This window comes from Engystomops pustulosus, chromosome 6 (assembly GCF_040894005.1).
Source record: "Engystomops pustulosus chromosome 6, aEngPut4.maternal, whole genome shotgun sequence".
Taxonomy (NCBI): domain Eukaryota; kingdom Metazoa; phylum Chordata; class Amphibia; order Anura; family Leptodactylidae; genus Engystomops; species Engystomops pustulosus.
The window spans coordinates 107,800,949-107,815,043 of NC_092416.1; the positions used below are offsets into that span (position 1 = coordinate 107,800,949).

Sequence of the window (14,095 nt, forward strand, 5' to 3'; positions counted from 1 at the left end):
ACAGTCTCCCAACCCAGGCTGGAATGAGGCTTTCCTCTTATTTCTGCAAAGACAGGACTTCTTAGAACTGGGACAGTTTGAGCAGGGATGCACAACCGTGTCTCGCAAGCAACCCTCAGAGCCTTGGGTTGTGGCCAATGCCAGATCCCAGTGCAACTCAATGAAACGTGTGCAGTAAGAACACAGTGGGGCAGATTTACTTACCCGGCCCATTCGCGATCCAGCGGCGCGTTCTCTGCGCTGGATTCAGGTCCGGCCGGGATTTATTAAGGCAGTTCCTCCGCCGTCCGCCAGGTGGCGCTGCTGCGCTGGAATACACCGAGCCGGGCTGAGTGAAGGTAAGTGCAATTTTCGCAACACATTTTTTTTTTAAATGCAGCTGTTTTTCCGAATCCGTCGGGTTTTCGTTCGGCCAAGCCCCCGATTTCCGTCGCGTGCATGCCGGCGCCCGTGCGTCACAATCCGATTGTGTGCGCCAAAATCCCGGGGCAATTCAGGGAAAATCGGTGTGAGGAGGGAGGCAGGGATGGAACGACAAGGGTAGCAGCCATAGCAGCAGGCCCGGCCACTCAACCTGACACAAAAAGAATGCAATATGTGAATCATTATATACATATAATGCTGCACATTGTACAGCATAATATGTATTTGACAGTACACAGAACGACAGAACTAGGAATCTCTCATCTCTACTTTGTGCCCTCTACTTTCCTCATGTGGTCAGCAGCTACTGGGCTGCATGGAATCATATCTGTGGCCTCTGACACGCTAAAGGATAAGAAGACTGCCTAAAAGTGAGTATATACATTTGTGTATGAATCTATAAATATATATGTGTGTATATGCTGTATTTGTGTGTATTTGTTTTAAGTGTGTATATTCTGTGTAAGCTGATAAATCTATGGGGAAGTGTCTGAGAGCAACACTGTTCTAGTTGCTCATGGTAACCAATCAGAGTTCAGCTTTCATTTTTTCACAGCTCCGTATAAAATTAAAGCTGAGCTCTGGCAACTAGACAATTTGTACCTCAGACACTACTGATAAATCTCCCCCAATGTGTATATATACTGTATGTCACGCAGCACCGGGTATATAATGCCTCAACTGAAAGGCTCTATATTATGAAATATAAGTACAGGCAATCCCCGGGTTAGTTACAAGATAGGGTCTGGAGGTTTGTTCTTAAATTGAATTTGTATGTAAGTCGGAATTGTATATTTTATCATTGTAATCCAAGCCAGAACTTTTTTTGGTCTCTGTGACAATTGGATTTAAAAAATGTTGGGTTGTCATAAGAACCAGGAATAACAATAAAGCTTCATTGCAGACACTTTTGATAACTGTTATAGCTGTTTATTGTAGCCTGGGACCAAAGTACAATAAATTACCAATATCCACTAGTCCGTTTGTAACTAGGGGTCGAATGTAAGTCGAGTGTTCTTAAGTAGGGGACCGCCTGTATATAAGAGGAACTGCTAGTAGATTGTCATACAAAATAATTATAAATCACCTCTAGGGGTGAATACAATAGAGAATAAAGAGCAGCTACAAAGAAAGAGAAAAGCATTGGGGATAGGGGAGATATAGGGAAAGCGGGGGAGGAAAGGAAAGGGAGGGGGATAGAGTAAAGGCTCAATTGCAACACTTGCCTCTACTAGAAAAGGAAAAATCAGGTTCAGCTCACCTCCCTTGAGACCAGTGTATGAGAATTACGATGTTCATGCATGGAGGACTGCATGGGCAACAGTTTTGGTATACAATGTGCACAATCCAAGGGGAAACTCCAGCATTCCGGACAAAATATTGGTTAAAAATCCATTCCTTTATTTAGAAAATAAAAGTTAAAACATGCACATGTAGGCATAAAACAAAATGACAAATGCAAGAGTTTTATAGGGAAAGGAAAATCCTAAATGCCCCTTCCGGTCAGCAAACCGACGTAATGGCAAAGCAAAGCGGATCTCAACACGGGTTAGAACATACTATGGATAGCGATATATAACAAACAGAAAATAAGTAATTCAATATAAATACAAGAGATCACTTTTATAATTGGTTGAGTTCCCTCAACCAATCACCAACCAATCTATCCCACGGAAGGCATATTGGATTTTAGCATTGCAGACACGGTCCCCACAAGGAATGAATTATAAAAGTGATCTCTTGTATTTATATTGAATTACTTACTTTGTTTGTTATATCGCTATCCATAGTATTTTCTAACACGTGTTGAGATCCGCTTTCCTTTCCCTATTTTTATACTCTTGCATTTGGCATTTTGTTTTATGCTACAACTAAGGACTATGATAGTCCGAAACGCGTCAGTTTTTGACTACATGTGAATGTTTTAACTATTTTTTCTAAATAAAGGAATGGACTTTTAACCATTTTTTTTTGCCTGGAATGCTGGAGTTTCCCCTTGAATTGTGCAACTTGCCTCTACTGTCCACTTACGGACAACCAGTGGAATGACCAATTCTTGAAAACCAATTCTTGAAAACTCTGAGATTCTAGAAATATCACCCAAGGACAAGTGTCATTTTTCAACCGTATAAACTATGAAACTATGAGGTTGCGGTATTACCCAGATCTGCAGAGTCCCTCACTACTATCCTCTCCATCCTCTGAATGAACTGGAGTTTTTGGACCCACTCGACCATAGTGAGGGGCAGAGCACTCCTCCAGTGCCTAGCGATCACAGCACGAGCCGGTGCTAGAAAATGATGCATTAGGCTTTTTTTGATGGAGGAGATGAATGGGGGCCGCAAAGCTAAGCCAACTGGATCCTTCCCTTCCCCTCTATATATATCTCTGAAACTGAACGCAAACTGAAGAAAAAGTGGTACAGGGGATGAATTGGAATGGTCTGATATAAGTACAGAAGGCGAGGCATTTACTTACTGGGTCACTGGAGTTCACTGAAAGTGCATTGTCTGTACAGCGTGCAGCTATTCACTAAGATTTTGCGCCTGAAATCATGAATGTTTATTTACAAAAAAGGTCTAGAAGAACTCACTGAGACCCATTGGTCAGAATAGCACTAAAACATCACTTTTATTTAGTTTAACCTTTTGTATAATTCGTGGAAATAGGTTTTTAAACATTCATTAAAAATTATGTAGTCTGTTATGGGTTTGTCTTTATTTTACATTGTATGTGACAAACCAGCCTTTCAGTCATTTAGTAATTAGGACTATGAGTACGTGACACTTTCTATATTAACAATGTTTATTTTTCAACCACTATATGTCACTATTGCACCATTTATGTTTGATACATTTTTGCAACTTTGTATAGCTGGATCATAAATGTGATTGTAACATAAATAGCCTCTATGCTCGTTGTGCTTTGCTTCAAAGTCAGCAGTTAGTCCTCACTGTCTGAACAATGTTATGGTTTGAGTAAACCTAAGTCACTACCACCGTACTCTACATGTACACTATCACATCGGCGATGTTATGTTAGTATAGCCACTGAACCTTGTTACGCTACAATGCTTGCTATGTTATTTCAGTATAGCCACTGGATAGCTACAGTGCTGCTACAGTACTTAGGGGGTCATTTACTAAGGGCCCGATTTGCGTTTTCCCGTCGTGTTACCCGAATATTTCCTATTTGCGCCGATTTTCCATGAATTGCCCCGGGATTTTGGCGCACGCGATCGGATTGTGGCGCATCGGCGCTGACATGCACGCAACGGAAATCGGGGGTGTGGCCAAACGAAAACCCGACGGATTCGGAAAAACCAACGCATTTTTTTTTTTTTAAAAGTGACACTTACCTTCACTTGGTCCGGCTTTGTGAAGATCAGTGCATTCCGGGGAACTTCAGCGCAGCAGCGCCACCTGGTGGACGTTGGAGGAACTACCTTAGTGAATCCCGGCCGGACCCGAATCCACCGCAGAGAACGCGCCGCTGGATCGCGAATGGACCGGGTAAGTAAATCTGCCCCTTAGTCTCTAGGTCATGCTGTCCCTTTCATCATTACAAATGTACTGAATGTCCATTTGTCCTCCAACACTGACTACTGGCTAAAATCAATATGTCACACTACAGCCCCTCCGACATGTTTCGCCACTGCTGTGGCGTCCTCAGGGGTGCCAGGGCTAGAGTGTTTTGTTCACCATCTTTTTTTTGGTGCATTTTAAACACAATTTAAAGTTAAATACCTCACTCAGTCCGAATCAGTCGGACCCTGTAACGACATGCCCCTTAATTTGTGTCGCATGGAAGCCAGCTCAGCTGCGCCACAAAAAGGGTCCTGTGCACCACAATCCTAGGGCACACACTTATTAAATACCTGTGGCGCACACTTTAGTCCCGAAAAAGGCGCACAGTCCGACAAAAGTGGCACAGTGGGGGTCATTTACTAAGGGCCCGATTCACGTTTTCCCGATGTGTTACCCGAATATTTCCGATTTCTGATTTTCCCTGAATTGCCCCGGTATTTTGGCGCATCGGCGCTGGCATGCACGGAAATCGGGGGGCGTGGTCGAACGAAAACCCGACGGATTCGGAAAAACCGCCGCATTAAAAAAAAAAAAATTGGTTGCACGCGCCATACTTACATGCACCAGGAAGAGATCAGTCAACTCTGATGCAACTCGGCGGACCTCTGCGCAGCAGCGGCACCTGGTGGACATCGGGCGCAGGACCTTCATGATTCGCCGGAAGACCCGAACGCTTGTCGGAGAAGCCGCCGCTGGAACGCGAATGGACCGGGTAAGTAAATGTGCCCCAGTGACTTTTAGTAAATGAGCCCCATTAAGGACATTTATGCAACCAAACCAAGAAAGATGACGACTCTGGTACCACGCCAGGACCCCAAGGGTACAGTGTAGAAGAGTTTTGGAATTCAGACATTATAAGAGCGACAAGTCCACATGGACATGAATCCCCAGGTAATGGATATGGGATGCTTGACATGTGAAAGGGAACTGGGAAGACAAATGAGACTTAAAGGAAACCTACCATTTGATTTGATGGATTATGAACCAAACATACCTTGAGACTGCTGTAGCTACACTGATGCAGGATCATATCTTGGTTAATCCCTGTGCTGAGGGGTTTTGCTGATAAAACAGATATAACATTATGATAATGAAGCTCTGTCGCTACTATGGCTGCTTCAGCGCTTCTCCTAGCACTGCAGGAGAGGATGATGTAATCCCTGGGTTGTGCCTGAAGGCAGAATAATCAATTACTGCACCATCCTCCAACAGCTGTATATGAGTATACAACAACACTTTCGAGCAACCGCTCACTCACGTGGACCTCGAAGAGCCGTGGGAAACACTTCTGTGGAGTCCGGTGCACGTATCCCGAATGGGCTTGTCGGAACGCCCTTTAACAATAGTAGAACAGGAAAGGGTAGAGATCGGCACTCCAGGCTAGTTTAAAAGACTTTCTTCTTTATTCAAAAATCCATAAAATTAGTACAGGTGAACATAGTGCATAGTCCATTAGACCTACGCGTTTCGAACATTAGTATTAGTTCTTACTCATGGTCTGGAGACTACTGGCAAAGACCCATGTTAAAAGAGCATACAACAGGTGTATCGGATTATACTGATTACCGCATGCGCATACTAGAGCAGCTAAACATATTGTTGTGTAAACATAGAAACAGATAGTTTACTAACAGAAACAATGTTACATAAATTGCAACAGTAGGTTACAGGTATACATACTAATATTAATACAGGTACATTGTATCAGTTTTACTGTTCAGACCTCTAGGTATACGAGTGTCTAGTTGAAGGATCCATAGCATCTCCCGGTTGCGGAGTTTATGTGTACGATCCCCGCCTCTGTTTGGGGCAGTAACCCTTTCTATGCCGGTGATCTTGAGATTGGTAAGATCTCCATCATGTTTGTCCAAAAAATGTTTGGACAAACTAGATATATTTTTGTCTGGCAACCGTGTTTTAGAACCATTCGCTATATGTTCTGCAATGCGTTTTTTTAGAGGACGTATTGTGCTACCCACATAATGAAGATTACACTTTGTGCATGCTGCCAAATACCCTACGAATTTAGTTCCCAATGGGGAAGGGATCTGACAGGATGCTATTGGTCTTAACCTGAACCATGGGGTCAGGGTATAAAGCCTTTATCAGCCCAAAGAAACACGGGCCCACCCCTATTTGCTCCAATGAGGCCCATAGTATTCCCACGTGCACAAGGCCAAATGGCTTTTCTTCATCTATTAAGAGAAGGCACATCTGCTTGTTAGAGGTTTTTGTCCAGGATATCAAGAGGAGTTTTTTTTTTACTATAACCCCTGGCTACCCTAGTATGTAGAAAGCCTACCTGATTATTGTGGAGAAGGGACGGAATACTCCCCTTGAGGGGATTGGCCATTGACTTAAAAAGTAGCTTAATGTGGCAGTAGATGTGGCAGTAGTTGGTATAGATAGAATGATGCTTGTCTGGTTTTGGGATGACATATGGATGCCTGCAGGGATTAGTGGGGAAAGGGAACCCAGGAGGAAACACTTTTGAATACCCGGCTCAAAAATGGGCAAAGCTCAGTTCTCTGAGGGCCTTGTAGAAGCGAGGGGTGAAGCCACCCTGTCCAGGGGATTTACCTGCTTTAAAGGCTTCCATAATAATAATAATCTTTATATACTTAATAAATATATATATATATATATATATATATATATATATATATATATATATTATATTTGTATATATTCCCTATGATTTGTAAAGTACTACGGAATATGATGATATCATAGGGAATATATACAAATATAATATTATATTAAAGAGTACAAACAGTCATATGGAACAATAGGAGTGAAGGCCCTGCTAGCAAAAGCTTACATTCCCCTGTTTCCCCTAAAATAAGACATTCCCTGAAAATAAGACCTAGAACAATTTTGTTCAGGCTTAGAAATATAAGGCCTCCCCTGAAAATAAGACCTAGCGGCCGTCATTGCAGCAGCTCCCCCCACACTATACATTAGTATTAGTAAATCTTTTAGATGCTGCAGAAGGTTGTGACATGGGGAAGAATTCATGGAATTAAATCACTGGCTGTTGTGCTGCAAATGTGATTCAAGAACTCTCATAGTTCCTCTCTAGCAGGGGTGAACCTAGCCTTTCTACCCCCGCCCCTCTCCATAGGAATGTATGGGCAACGGCGCCGTAATATGGGAAAAGATAGGACATGTCCTATCTTTTCCCAGGCTACGGAGCGGTACGGTGCTGCACGTGTGCTGCACCGTACCGCTCCCGTACGATGCCGTGAGCCCATAGAAGTGTATGGGGGACGTAAATCGGCCGTATATACCGTCCCCCATACATGTGTGTGAATGTAGCTTAATACAGACAGCGTGCCACCATATACCATATAATACAGCGTGCCGCCATATACCATATAATACATTCAGCGTGCCGCCATATACCATATAATACATACAGGGTGCCCCCATATACCATATAACACATACAACGTGCCCCCATATACCATATAATACATACAACCTGCCGCCATATACCATATAATACATACAGCGTGCCGCCTTATACCATATAATACATACAGCGTGCCGCCGTATAACATATAATACATACAGCGTGCCGCCATATACCATAAAATACATACAGTATGCCGCCGTATACCATATAATACATACAGAGTGCCACCGTATACCATATAATACATTCAGCGTGCTGTCATATACCATATAATACATACAGCGTGCCGCCATATACCATACAATACATACAGTGTGCCGCCATATACCATACAATACATACAGCGTGCCGCCGTATACCATATAATACATACAGCGTGCCGCCATATACCATATAATACATATAGTATGCCGCCGTATACCATATAATACATACAGCGTGCCGCCGTATACCATATAATACATACAGCGTGCCGCCGTATACCATATAATACATACAGCGTGCCGCCGTATACCATATAATACATACAGCGTGCCGCCATATACCATACAATACATACAGTGTGCCGCCATGTACCATACAATACATACAGCGTGCTGCCTGCCATATACCATATAATACATGCAGCGTGCCACCATATACCATATAATACATACAGCGTGCCGCCATATACCATATAATACATACAGCATGCTGCCATATACCATATAATACATACAGTGTGCTGCCATATACCATATAATACATACAGCGTGCCGCCATATACCATATTATACATACAGCGTGCCACATATACCACATAATACATACAGTGTGCCGCCATATACCATACAATACATACAGCGTGCCGCCATATACCATACAATACATACAGCGTGCAGCCATATATCATACAATACATACAGCGCGCCCCCATATACCATATAATACATACAGCGTGCCGCCATATACCATATAATATATACAGCGTGCTGCCATATACCATAAAATACATACAACGTGCCGCCATATAGTATATTTTACATGGTGGCATGCTGAATGTACACACACACATACTGAGTATACATACAGCAAATACACATTTATAAACAGTATATACACCAAATTTACACACACATACATATACCACATACAGAATAAACAAATTTATATATACACACACAGGGGAAGTGCCGGGCGGCCGGTGGATGTGATGAGCGGACCGCATGGGGAAGTGCAGGCTAGTGGGATGGTAGATGTTAAGGGCGGGCCGCGATGGGAAGTGCCGACGGGTGGATGTGATGGGCGGTCCGCTGGGGAGTATTGATGTGATGGGCGGGCTGCGAGTGGAAGTGCCGGTGAGCGGGTGGAAGTGATGGGCGGGATGCAGGGTGAAGTGCCGTCGGGTGGATGTGATGGGCGTGCCGCGGGGGAGTGTGCCAGCCAGTGGGCGTGTTCATGTAATGGGCTGACCGCGTAGGGAAGTGCCAGCAGGCTGGTGGGTGTGATTGGCGGGTTATAGGCGAGTCTGCCGGCCAGCGAGCGGGTTGATGTAAAGGGCAGGTCCATGTGCTGGCCAACAGAGGTGCGGTGGACGTGCTGGCCAGAGCACATGCCGGCGGGCGGGAGCCCGACGCCGCCCTCCTGTCTAGCAGGAGGCGTGCCGCCTGAGGTGAGAATCTCAACTCGCCTCATGGCAGGTGCGCCCCTGCTCTCTAGTGTTCAGCAATTCATTTAGTACCCCCTTTGAGCTGTTTGTTTTGTTTTCGCTCTAATTTAGACAATAGTCTCTGATCTCTCCCTCTTTAGGCGAGCACTGCGCCTAATCAACACTAAGTAGAGCATACCTTCCAGAGACTCCCACTGAATGGAAAGGGATGTCTGACTACCCACATACATGGAGAGAAACTCATGGATTTTTTTACGCAGATCCACCGCACAGACTGAATCTTTATGTAAATTATCATTTAAACGCCATGCCAAGGGATTTACAAATAAAGCAAGATCGTGGCGTGATCTGACTATAGCACCAAGGCTATGGAGGACATCAGAGCATGGTTGCTAACCAGGAACATGTCAAGCCGACTATACAAGCGATGAGCTGGTGAATAAAAGGCATAATCTTTCCCCTGTGGCTTTTGGATTCTCCAAAATATCAATCCATTGGGAATCCCAAAGGGAATCCCAAATGCTTTAGCCAACACATTTGGGAGGGTGACAGAAGGGGAAAGGGTACTGAAGAATCCACTAGGGCAGTGATGGCGAACCTATGACACGCGTGTCAGCACTGACACGCGTAGTCATTTTTGGTGACAGCGCCCGCTGTCCGCCCCCCTCCCTGTGTAATGTGCTGCCCCTGTGTAATGTGCTACCCCTTTGTTAATGTCCCGCCCCCGTCCCTGTGTTTCTGCCCCCTGCTTACCTGTCCAGTGCTGCGTTGGTCCGCCCATCGTCTGCAACTCCTCCGGCTCCTCCAGGCTGCAATGCGCGCTGCTCGTCATGTGACTGAGGTGACCTGACGTCAGGTCACGTCAGTCACATGACCTGAGGCGCGCGGTGCAACCTGGAGGAGCCAAGCCGACATTATCGTCAGACCTGCAGTAAAGCTACAGGGAAGAAGACATCACTGGGTAAGTATATACGTTTATTATTATATTATATTTAAAGGGAGGGCGCTAGGGGTATTTTAGTACTAAAGGGAGGCCGCTAAGGGTATTTTATTAGGGAAGGAAGGCCACCAGGGGCATTTTAATAGTAAAGGGAGGCCGCTGCTGGACGTGTTATTAATAAGGGGAGGCCGCTGCTGGACATGTTATTAATAAGGGGAGGCCGCTGCTGGACATGTTATCAATAAGGGGAGGCCGCTGCTGGACATGTTACTAATAAGGGGAGGCTGCTGCTGGACATGTTATTGCAAAATTAGTATTTTTCTAAAGGTGACACAGCACCCGAGTTATGCTCGGTTTTTTGGCGAATTTTGACACACCAAGCTCAAAAGGTTGCCCATCACTGCACTAGGGGATGCATAGTTAAGTTAAAATCTCCTCCTAGTACTTCGGCAAATTCCCATAAATCCCCCCCCCCCGAATCTAATCACAATTGTGTAGATATAGGGAATCTAGTGTGAGTAGCTGGCCCCAGAGTATTTATGCATACAATAGAGGATCTGATTGCGTTTCGTAGGACATTCAGTCCTCTGGCATTAAGAGGGTAGCAGGTAATGTACATGCGAGGAGAGGTCAGGATCAAGCCGGAAGGTAAATGTGGGGAGGAGGGATAAGGTAGGGAAAGAGGAGCAGCTAGTACAAGAAAAAGAAGGCCAAGGAGGTTCTGGAGGAGATATAGAGGAAACCCAAGCAGGAGGAAAGGGTTTACAGGTACAATGAGACAGAGCATTATACTGTGGACGGGCCTGCTGAACGCATATGCCTCAGTGGGAGAGTAACTAACAACCTAGGCACTATCTAGGATAGTACCTATACATTACCTGGAAATTTCAGACAGCAGAGAAAAGGTATAGAAAGAGCAAGAAGGGGAAATGAAAGTGAAAACACACAAATTTAGCTTGAACGCCAACATCATTATAATGGTACAGCCTAACTAACTAGACAAGGGATCTCTCAGAAATTACAAAACAATTAAGTAGTAGCCTGGAGTAGAAACCTGTAACCTGTATAAAGTGTCCCCCCCCCAATCCCCAAGGTGAGGAGGGGTCAAGACAATGGGGAGCATTTACAAAGGGTCCGCGGACCGCATTTTCGCCGGGTTTCCCGACTTTTTCCGTTAACATTTAAATTGTGTCGCAATACATGCACTTACATGCACAGGGAAGAAGAAGGTCAACTCCAGCAGACCTCAGTGGGGAAGCGACACATGCAGGATATCGGGCACAGGATCTTACTGAATCGCGCCGGACTTCATCCTCGGGGAATGCACAGCGAGGATCACGACAGGACTGGGTAAGTAAATGTGCTGGGTAAGTAAATGAGTCTCAATATCTAAGAGAAGCATTGAGCTGCGGTTGAGTTCATCCTAGGTGATGTTCCCCTGCAACCTTGATGGCTTCTTCCACGTTGAACCTGGCACCTTGGGGGCCTCATCGGAGGTGAGGGCCAGCAGGATCTGGAGCTACAGGAAGGCTAGGCCACTGCTCGGAGCCAAGTGCCGCAGGCACTGAGGGAACTTCTGATGAATGACATAGAGACAGGTTATTTTCACCATGACATATTTGCAGGCCGAATGGCAAATCCCTAGTGTACTTAATGTTATGCTGTCTCAGAAGGGTTTTCAGAAGAGTATGTTAGCACCCCAGTATTGAATGTTTGCAGGGGTGCTGAGTGCGCCTTGGCCATGATGTTGTTCTCCAATTGAAAACGATACCTACATATCACATCCCTTGGTGGGTCACGTGGAGATGGTCAAGGGGTGAGTTCTATCCAGCTCTAAGGGGGTCTGAGGTGGGACGTCAAACAAGGAGTTGAAGATTTCACGCAAAGTCTCATGTAACATGGGTGTTTCATATGTTTCAGGGAGGCCTCTTGCTTTAATTGTTTTCTGCATCACCCATTTGATCCGCTAAGAATTGGAGTTGGAAAGAGTGGATGTCTAAAACAGCTTCATGATTGTACAGGCTCTCTTGTGTGGCGGGCTGGGCAGATTCTACTGGCATCTTCACGCTGGGCATCTGCACGTATCACGGACAATTCTGCACTATATGATTGTTCCAGCCTAGCAACATAGCCCTCCATATCCTCTCTGGTTGGGATGGAACGCAGGGCTCTCAGCTCTATCAAGGATGCCCAATTCTTGTGAGAGGAGCACCGGATGGGATGTGTAAGTCTCTGAAGGGGAACGAGACAGTAGCAGTCTGTTACTGTCCGGTACCAACCCCTGGTGTGGGGTAGTATATGGGAAACCAGGGGCAGGTGAGATGGTTGGGGTATGTATCAATTGGGAATAAGGCCAGTCCTCACCATTACTGGATCCCCAGGAAGAAGTTGTGTGCTGTTTGGTGGGTGCCCCAGTTTGCCCCAGTCTGCTAAGTGGTCACTGGAGGGTGATAAGCTGTGGTCTCTTCATGTTGCGCTCTGGGAAAGAGATGGTGACATCTTACTAGCCCTGTGGCCATGGCCTCAGGACCTTCCCCAGGCTGAGGGGTGGCTGCTGGGCTGGTGACCACAACCACCGAGGTTAATGGAAGGTGGGTTCTGTGGTCCCTGTTGGAACTCCAGTGACTCCAGATCTCCCTGTGGTGGGGTAGCATGTGCTTCACAGGGGACCCACTGTCCCAGAGGCTAGGCATCCCGACAGGCTGCTGGCGTGTTTTGTGTAGACACTGGCGTGTTTTGTGTAGAGGTGAACCTCTGAATCCCAATCTTGGTGGAATCTGTGGGCAGGTCCTGTGCTTCCCCTCCTGACCTTCTGCCTGTCCCCGACTACGATGCTGCACAATGTGTCTGTACCTCGCCTTGGTCGCCACGGTGAACAAAGTCGTTCCTGTGGAATGACCTGGTGATGCTACGCCCCAACAAGTCCAACCTGCTTTACAGCGGGCTCTGCTGAAAACTGGATACCACCTAGACTCCAGGTGTTGGCTTACGTCATCATCCGCGGTGGCCCAGTAGGTCCAATACCCCTGTTGCCTGACAATCTTCTCCTTGAAATCCTCCCACTAGTCAGCCATGTTTTTAAAGAAGTCCTGTCTCTGGAGCTGGTCTTGAAAAAGTTCCTAGACAAATATGTCATCCAGGATGCCGAAATAAAGCCTCTATAATCCCCTGCCAATATCAGACCATTTATAGGAACCAAGGTAAAAACATAAGGCTAGATGGTGAGAATATGGGATGACCTACTCGCTCATCCCACTATTAGTCTCTGATGGACTCACAAACGGCATGTCTATTCTACTGTTCCTGTCAGCACAGAAGTAGGTGTATCTAGGTTTCCTCAGGTCCATGGTAAATATATCACATAAATCAACCTATGACGTGTTACATAGGACTCTGGAGTCTAAGTAACATTAAAGTCACCCGCCATTATTTCAAGGCCCTTTTTCGTTTTTACATTTTCATTTTTCACTCCCCACCTTCAAAAATCTATAACTTCTTTATTTCTCCATGTAAAGAGTGTTGTATGGGCTTTGCGTAACAAATTGCAATTCCATGCCGCAAACACGCATTTGCGCTATTTTCTTGGGGCTTGGATTTAACAACTTTCACTGACCGCCCCAAATTACATGTCTACTTCATTCTTTGGGTCAGTATGATCACGGAGATACAAAATTTGTATAGGTTTTATAATGTTTTCATACATTTGCAAATTATTAATTTTGCCATTTTCTGGCACTAAGAACTTTTTCATACTGGTGTACATAGCTGTGGTTGGTGTAATTTTTTGTGACTTTTGATGAAATTTTCAATGCCACCATTTTGAGGACAGTATGGCCTTTTGATCACTTTTTATTGCCAAATGGCAAAAAAGTGGCATTTACGACTTTGAGCCTTTATTTTCCCTTACAGGGTTAAATGCAGAGAAAAAACACTATTATATTTTGATAGATTGAACATTTTGGGCCAGGCTCAATCCGGGTATTGGGGGAGGGTCTGATCTAGAGAGACCGACTCATCTGGATGTTAGAGGGGGAAGTCACACATGTTACCCTGTACAACCCCCTACCCATCATGCACCT

The 14,095-nt window shown here is 45.3% G+C and overlaps 1 protein-coding gene across 6 annotated transcripts in view; it reads left to right on the forward strand.

Moving 5' to 3' along the window:
- SULF2 (sulfatase 2) overlaps positions 1-14,095 on the forward strand; it is a 696,319-nt gene that overhangs the window by 448,476 nt on the left and 233,748 nt on the right. The gene's annotated exons all lie outside the window — the stretch shown is intronic.